The sequence below is a fragment of the Rutidosis leptorrhynchoides genome, chromosome 4 (assembly GCF_046630445.1).
Source record: "Rutidosis leptorrhynchoides isolate AG116_Rl617_1_P2 chromosome 4, CSIRO_AGI_Rlap_v1, whole genome shotgun sequence".
Classification (NCBI taxonomy): domain Eukaryota; kingdom Viridiplantae; phylum Streptophyta; class Magnoliopsida; order Asterales; family Asteraceae; genus Rutidosis; species Rutidosis leptorrhynchoides.
Window position 1 is genome coordinate 466,306,686 of NC_092336.1, and position 9,459 is coordinate 466,316,144.

General features: G+C 33.6%; 1 pseudogene; it reads right to left on the reverse strand.

Annotated features, from left to right (window-relative positions):
- Positions 1 to 478: 478 nt before the first annotated feature.
- On the reverse strand, positions 479 to 7,645 carry LOC139839471 (uncharacterized; annotated as a pseudogene).
- Positions 7,646 to 9,459: the final 1,814 nt, after the last annotated feature.

The following is a 9,459-nucleotide window of genomic DNA, read 5'->3' on the forward strand; positions in this document are numbered from 1 at the left end:
TACTTACCCAATTATATTTTTACACATCATCACAATACACCAAAAACCAACACCACCAATACTCCACACCAAAAAGTGTGCAAAAAACAAGCAACGAGTAAGAAACGCCACTCACCACTACGAGTGGTCTTACATACTACTAAACAAATTGTGTTTTAAGATGCACAATTGGTTAAGACTTGCAATATGGATGTTGACAGCAATGTTTTTGAACATGCTAAGTTGTAGTTTTTAAGAAATTTAGTTATTGTTAACATTTTGTAATACAATAAAAAAAAAAAAAAATATTAATGAGTATTCTATAATGAAGTCTCTCTTAACAAATTAGTGGACATATGTGTATTTCATACGGAGTATCTTGCAACATATATAACATATAATATATGAATAATTTAGAAAAATAATATGTTTTACTGAATTAGCTCGGATGAACTAGCTTAGAATGTCATTCATCTTTTGTCTGCAAATGCTTTGTAAGAACAGGGATCATGTGGTCCAGACCTTTCAGGTATTCTTTTTTTTTTTTTTTTTTTTTTGAAAAGCAAGAAGGACTTATATTAAACAATCACGAATAGTACATGGTTGACTGGGCAACCTTAACAGCACGATACATCACGAAAGAAATAAGGAAAATACCTTTCAGGTATTCTTCTTAATGAAATCGAGAGGAAACCGAACAGCATGCACAACTTTTATCATACGTTTCATTCTTGGCTGCTACCTCTTACGTTCAACCGCAAACTTGTTTTGCAATTCTTTCAGCCTATACAGTATTTCTTGGAATGTTGGTCGGGATTCTGAATCACTGCCCGTACAAAAGAATGTTGTCCATCATTTGTTTATTATAGAGTTTTTAAACATATTAATATTTTAATCATCAAAGAGAACACCAAACCTGCGCCAACAACTTTCGATAAGCGAAGCCCACAGTGGATCAACATCTTTTGGAATCTCTAGTTTTTTATTCATAAACCCTACAGCTCCGATAACCTGCATGTATGTATTATTATTTCTTCTGTTTAATCCTTAACTCAATCTAACATGAAACACTTGATCCTTAAAAATATTTGGAAACTGCATTGATCCTAAGAAGACTACATATAAACAGATAGATTATTGGAGCTATATTTTTGTATTTGATATGCCAGTTTTGCTATTGCTATTAAAAACTTTTATGCTAGAACTCAAGAGTCAGACCAAAAAGGCTCTGACTTTTAAGGTCAAACAAACAACCTTTAGTGTCAAACTTAACCTGAAACTTGAATATTTCTTGGAAGAAACTGCCCCCATAATGATATTGGAATCAAATTTATGTCATTGTGTATACTCTTAATTTTTTATGTGTGTTAATCAGCTGTAATTATACCTGGTAAACGGGTCAGGTTGGGTCGGTTTGGGTAACGTGTCAAAATGGTTGTGGGTTGACATGGGTCATGGGTCAAACGGGTAAAAATTTTAAACGGTTCCAACGGGTCGGTTTGGGTAACAGGTCGAAACGGGTAACAGGTCAAATGGGTCCAAACAGGTCATATACTTTTACATTTGATTTTTTACATTTATTATATTGTTTTTAGTTATTATTAATATTTATTATATTTTTTTTAACAGCGATTTTTCTGACATCAGTAGATCATTTATTTCAACGACCCTCATCATTTGCACGTAATACACACGTTCGGGCGGAAACCCGAACCCGATCGACGGTACCCAGGAACACATCCATTCGGGCAGTGTTCCGGGTAGAGGTCCGTGAACGAATCCGGTAAAACCTCCCTATAGGGTCAATATATACCACCATTATTGGTGTTCAATTGTTTTAAAGAAAATCATGTCATCCCTAAGGATTGAACTCATGACCTCTCCCTATCCCATGACTCAAAGGACATGGGAGGAACCATTGGGCTATTATATATTTAAGATAATATTAATTAATATACATAATAATTGATATAACCATTAATGCTTTCATAAATTATTGACGGATGATCTTGTTATACTCGACTCATTTGACCCATTCACAAGACCCATTAGACCCGTTCTCTATTTATTGAACTTAGGATTTGATACCCGGTTCTTTTATATTTTGTATGACTTGATAGGTTGAAGAAAAACTCATTTGACCTTTTTTTATGTTTTGGTTTACATTGTCAGACATGATTTTTTTTCAAGACCCAATTGACCCGAAAACTTGACCCATTTGACCCAAATTTGAGAAAATAGGTCTCAATTGCCAGATATAGCTGTAATCAATCTTAAATTGAAAGATGAACAATTACACAAACCATCATTGAACTCAACACTTATGAATAACATACCTGCATCGGGTCAAGATCATCCCAAGGAACCTTCTCTGTGATAATTTCCCACAATACCACACCATAGCTGTAAACATCAGACCTAGACCAACAACAAAACAATATTAATTTCACAAATTTATGAGAAAAAAATAAATATTTCATTCGAGGTACTGGCTTACTTTTCATCTGCTTGGCCATTACGAAGAATTTCAGGAGCCATCCATTGAGGCTACAAAAAGAAAAACCGAATAACATGCACAAGAAATAAGTCAATGGAATATTATGGCATAAAAAGTCAAATCTAGACCATTTGACCTAAAAATTAAGTTGCATATTCTTTAATTTACTAGTGTTATTTGTGGAACAAGAGAATGAGAGAGAGAATCCAAAAAGAAGATTGCAATACCGTCCCTTTCCCCGTCTTTGTATTCAGGTACGCAAGATGCTTGATACGTGAGTCTACGAAATCACCTACCTACACGATCATATATCATACTCCGTATATATTATTATTATTGGAGAATCACTAGCATAGTAGCCACATGACAACATGTGTATAGAGAAAGGTCAAAGCATACCTTCACATTCCAATTCTTATCGACGAGAAGATTTGAAGACTTCAAATCGCGATGAATGATAGGTGGTTGGCGACGATGATGATAATTCATGCCTCGTGCCTATTCGAAAATTAATAATAATAAGATAAACTTAAAAAGAAAAAGTTCTTATGCATATGATAATTAGCATGGTACTTACAATATCCATGGCCATATGAAGACATGGCCATATGAAGACGTCGTTTCCAATCTAACCGGGTTGTATTTCTCTGAAGTATCCAAAACAAACTTCCACTGCACAACAAACTCGATTTTAACATATAATCTTAAATTACCAAAGAGCATATTGGTGGATTAATAGGTGTTGGGGGGTGTGAGTTGCTGTTCTTAAAAAGAAAATGTAATCTTAAATCAAGATGATAATTGATTTAAGGAACGAAAGTGTTATTTCTTTTAGAAAACCAACCGGAGAAGAAACTCTGTGACAATACATAGATGCTGAGGTGAAGTTACGGCGCCCATGAAAAGCAATATATTTGGATGTCGAAGCCTTTTCATTAGAGATACCTTCAAAAAGATATACACAATATAGTTACATGTCACATGCACCAAATCCAAAATCGAAAGCAAAACACGACAACTCCCTATGTTCAAATTGAATACATATATACCTCCTGCCTAAACGATATCAGCACATCATAGGAAAGCTCCCGATGCTCGAATACCTTGATAGCGACATCCTTCATAATTAAATTCACATCTCATTTGATTTCTTTTTTAATATATTTTTCTAAGGTCATTTGATATCTTCAAATACTCTTTTAGTAGTACATCAACTAGAAGAAAAACTAAAAAATCGAACCATATTCTTCACAAACGATATTTACGAGTGGGAGATGGAGAACGTACTGATCCATACCAGAGTCCTTGGTATACAGTCCCACACGAACCTGCCAGAAAAATGCTTTTAAATATGCTTTTAAATGAAATATGCTTTTAAATGAAATATGTCTTGCATAAAAATAAGCAATAAAAAAATAAAAAAGAATTATAGGAAAATGCCAAATATTTACCTTGTCCGATCTGTTGTTTAGTTATTAAGTCTTCCCACATGATCTCATATTCAAGGTTGTCTCTCTCATTTTCGACTTTGGCGCTTTTGATGCTGTTTATAGTGCTTATGCAACTCAAACTACTTGTTCGACTAATATGCACCGTTGAGGGCAATAAACCTGAAGCCTCGATCTTATTGCGGTCCGAACTGTTAGCAACGCAGAGTTGACAGCGGCGATCCTACATGAAGAGCAATGGGGTCCTATGACCCCACATGTGGGAAATTTTTTTTAATAATCTAGTGTTCAAAATGTATAGGACCCCATATATATTCAGAATTTATAGATTTTTAAAGGTAAATGACCACTAAAATACCCTTAAAACATAATTCCTAATGGAAAAAAAAAATTTGGGACCCCATTGAGTTTTAATCCTAGAATCGCCACCGAGAGTTGGTAGGCTACTTTTGCAGAAGCACTGGAACTCATTTGTGGACCATGTTGGTGCGCTTGATTCACATTAAATTGATGCCAACCAACATTAGAATCACGAGATTCGTCTTCTTTTTCATTTGAAGACAAAATCTTGTGGATCCCATGTTTGTTTTCATTCTCGTCACCAGAATCAATCACTAGTTTTCTGCTAAATAGATTCTCGGAATTCATGGAAAAAAATACTCCAAATGGAGATGGATCTATATGTCCCCTCGGTGTGCTTCTGTAACTATCGAGAGTATTGTCTAAATGATCGTTCTCTTCTTTCTTCATTTTCGACTTCACTTTCAAAGCCTGTTTTAAGGTTTTCAACGTCAAGTACATTCATATTGCTGATTTTAGTGTTATCAACGGGGCATTTAGGACAATTTCTCCCGTGCTCTAGCAATTGCACGTATTGCTTCTTTGCTTAGTTTCCGCCAAATATATGGACAATTGCTTTCATAACGAACATACAAAATTCTAATATTTTGCTTTGTTATCTTATTGTCTAGACACAAAGTGTTGTTCTTGTCTTTTCACAATATTGATTTCGTGAACCCAAGGCAGTATTAGGATCGAAATACGTTATTGATAGATTGTTAAACGATTCAAGAACAATCCAAGATTATCAACCTAAAACCCATTTTCTAACTACCCCTATTTAATTTATTTCTAATGTGAAAATTGCAACGAACCAACTTTGGTCTTATTGTGTTTAGTATCCAACATTAAAACATCTGATTATGGTTATGGTAAGCTGACTCACTTACTTGATAATGTTAGTAGCTTATACCTTGCGGATTTTAGGTTAGTTTTATAAAAAAACATTAGCGTAAAACAGGAATTATATCAAAGTTGGTTCTGCTTATACCTGGCAATTGAGACCCATACTCTCAAATATGGGTCAATTGGGTCTTTAAAAAAATTATGCCAAACAATGTAAGTAAAAACTTAAGAAAGATTCAAATGGGTTTCTCTCCAACCTATTGGGTTCTACACAAAAAATAAAGGAGCGGGTTTAATGGGTATCAATACTCAAAGATCAATAAATAGAAATAGGGTATAATGGGTCTTATGAATGGGTCAAATGGGTCGAGCATAAAAAGTTTCATCCGCCAAATATTTATGAAAGCATTTATGGTTATATCATGTTTTATGTATATTAATATTTCTTATGTATATATAATAAATAATAATAACTAAAATAATGTAAGAAATGTAAAAAGAGCCATTTGACCCATTTGACCTGTTACCCAAACAGACCCCACCTGACCCATTTGGACATGTTTAAAAAATTGACCCGTTTGACTCATGACCCATTTCAACCCAAAACCATTTTGACCCGTTACCCAAACCGACCCAACCTGACCCGTTTGTCAGGTATAGTTCTGCTGTACATAAAGTAAGCTAAAATTGAGGATAGTGACATATACTAACCAAATTGGATATCTTTGAGGTGATTGAAGCCAGAGATGGTTGTTGAGGATCAGACTCATATATAAGGGAAGCAGTCCTCGTGGGTGAACTAACGGTTATCCCTACTTTCATAACATGATATGGACGTGCATCACTCGACAAAGACATTGCCCCAATTAGTCTATTATGTGCATCACGGTACGGCGTATTAGCAGCAACAGCCACAAACCTTTCTCCATTCTTGTTCTTTATAGGAAACTCCCCAGACCAACTCCGTTCACTTTTCGTTTCAAGATAAGATCAGATAAATGTGCAAATTTTGGTTCTGATAAAAAATTCGTTGGATTTGTCCCAAGAACTTCAGCAGCTGTATAACCATAATATTGTTCTGCACCTCGATTCCTGCACATAGGATACGATTCCATTAACCAGAATATCAAGAATTAAACTCAATTAAATTAATAATATAACTTACTAGTTGAATCGGCTCACCAAAAGATTATCCTTAGATGCACATCATATATAAACACTGACTGACCCATTGAATTCAGTATATTCAAATACTGAGTTTCTGTTAGTCTCATCGCTAAAGGCTCCACCTTTTTACCAATGGCTAGTTGTGATGTTTGGTTGTCGGGTTTTGGACGGTGGGTCATGCGTTTTGATATTTCTTGTTTAATAAGTACATTGCGTTCTTCGAGCTCTAGGATCCTTCTTAACAGCTCCTTAGCTGATGGTGGTTTATTGCTGTTCTCCATTTCCACACACTCCAACACAATAACACACACTATGATCTTTGGATCAAGAAAGTGCTTCTTTAAATCTCAAGTTACAATTTTGATGGAAACCCAAATCAATAAATTAACAAAAAACAAAGATTTGTCATTAAAAGTATATACTAAAGATAAAAAGAAGGAGGTTTTTCCTGTTGGGGCTACATGGCGAGGAATCCGACCCGATACTCTTACGCAGCCCAACAGGATTACTCACGTGTTGTTTCCAACCCATACCTGGCCACCACTAAATATTTGTCATAGACATGGATTCGAAGAGGACCTCTTGCAAGTATACACTGTGATTGTTAATTGGATCAATCCCAATTCATCATCTTCCACCTCATTCATGTCAAAAAGTAGTCAATCTTGATAACCCATAACTTTACAGATTAAATAAATTATTTCCTTCCCTTTTGGGGAAACCTCAAATCAAGAAATTAACATAAGTCAAACTGTGAGTTGCCGACACACACACACACACACACACACACACACACACACACACAAAATAGATATACTGTATAAAAAAATACACATTATCTATCCAATTGAACACACAAAAGTACAAAGTGTGATTTCTGGGTAATCAATGGATTCCTTCTAAATCCCTTTGCTCAGTTTTGAAGAAACACCAAATCAAGGAACCAAAGTCAAAGTTTGACTACCTGAAAATCACATAAATGTAAATGACTATATAAAAGAAAAAAACATATTTCTATGATCACAGACAAATAACACGATACGATTTGTAAAATCAATAATTAACTGTTATGTTATTCAAAACATATCTTCCCAATTATAATGAAATGAATAAACTGATTTAAAAAGGTCAAAGGTTGACTTGTAGCAAAAAGGTACATTACATATCTTCCTAACATAGTTTTGTTTATCACACATAAACAAAACTAGAGAAAAATCTAAGTTCTAACTTACAGAAACACACATGTTTAGCGATTGAAATTGGCTGTTGATGTAGATGGAATCAAACCGCCTTTGGTGTTTTTAGGCTTAATTACACAAAGGAGACTTATGATAATGAAATAAATTAACTCATCCGACCAAAATATATGTGACTTGTGTGCGTGTTTTAGTGTTTGTACCGCTAATTTGTACAGTCTTATGCTCATGGTAATTTATACCGCCCATTTTATTTATTTAATATTAGAAAAATTAAGCGCGTCGTCCCTATTAAGCCTTCTCACTTTATCCTTATTTATTTTTTTTGCTTTTTGCTTGAGTCGTCCCTCACGTTGTGCATATGAAACCAGGTCATCCTTCCGTCAACATACCGTCTACGTTTTTTGTTAACCTCAATCATGTGTGAATCATGCGAAGGTGTTTCAGTCTTTTAACAAGTTGAGAGACGCCACATAAAACCATGTCTCCATCTTTCTCACCATTATCCTATTTCATTCGACAACCCCAAATTCCAACCCCTAATTTTACATTCAGGTTAAAGATGGTTAATAAGTTCTACCAAATTCGAGAAGCCAAAGTTTATTACGATATTGATGAGCTTTATGGTAAGTATTACTGTAGTAACCCGAACTTTTCCATGTTTATATATATTAAATGAAATTGATATTTATATGATTAAGTGTTTCCAACATGTTAAGCAATCAAACTTGTTAAGACTTGATTAATTGAAATAGGTTTTATATAGACAATTGACCACCCAAGTTGACCGGTGATTCACGAACGTTAAAACTTGTAAAAACTATATGATGTCATATATATATATATATATATATATATATATATATATATATATATATATATATATATATATATATATATATATATATATATATATATATATATATATATATAGTTAACATGATATTATGATAAGTAAACATATCATTAAGCGTATTAACAATGAACTACATATGTAAAAACAAGACTACTAACTTAATGATTTCGAAACGAGACATATATGTAACGATTATCGTTGTAACAACATTTAACTGTATATATATCATACTAAGATATATTAATATATCATAATATCATGATAATGTAATAATTTAACATCTCTTTAGATATAATAAACAATGGGTTAACAACAGTTAACAAGATCGTTAACCTAAAGGTTTCAAAACAACATTTACATGTAACGACTAACGATGACTTAACGACTCAGTTAAAATGTATATACATGTAGTGTTTTAATATGTATTCATACACTTTTGAAAGACTTCAAGACACTTATCAAAATACTTCTACTTATCAAAAATGCTTACAATTACATCCTCGTTCAGTTTCATCAACAATTCTACTCGTATGCACCCGTATTCGTACACGTACAATACACAGCTTTTAGATGTATGTACTATTGGTATATACACTCCAATGATCAGCTCTTAGCAGCCCATGTGAGTCACATAACACATGTGGGAACCATCATTTGGCAACTAGCATAAAATATCTCATAAAATTACAAAAATATTAGTAATCATTCATGACTTATTTACATGTAAACAAAATTACACATCCTTTATATCTAATCCATATACCAACGACCAAAAACACCTACAAACACTTTCATTCTTCAATTTTCTTCATCTAACTGATCTCTCTCAAGTTCTATCTTCAAGTTCTAAGTGTTCTTCATAAATTATATAAGTTCTAGTTTCATAAAATCAAGAATACTTCCAAGTTTGCTAGCTTACTTCCAATCTTGTAAAGTGATCATCCAACCTCAAGAAATCTTTCTTATTTACAGTAAGATATCTTTCTAATACAAGGTAATACTCATATTCAAACTTTGATTTAATTTCTATAACTTTAACAATCTTATTTCGAGTGGAAATCTTACTTGAACTTGTTTTCGTGTCATGATTTTGCTTCAAGAACTTTCAAGCCATCCAAGGATCCTTTGAAG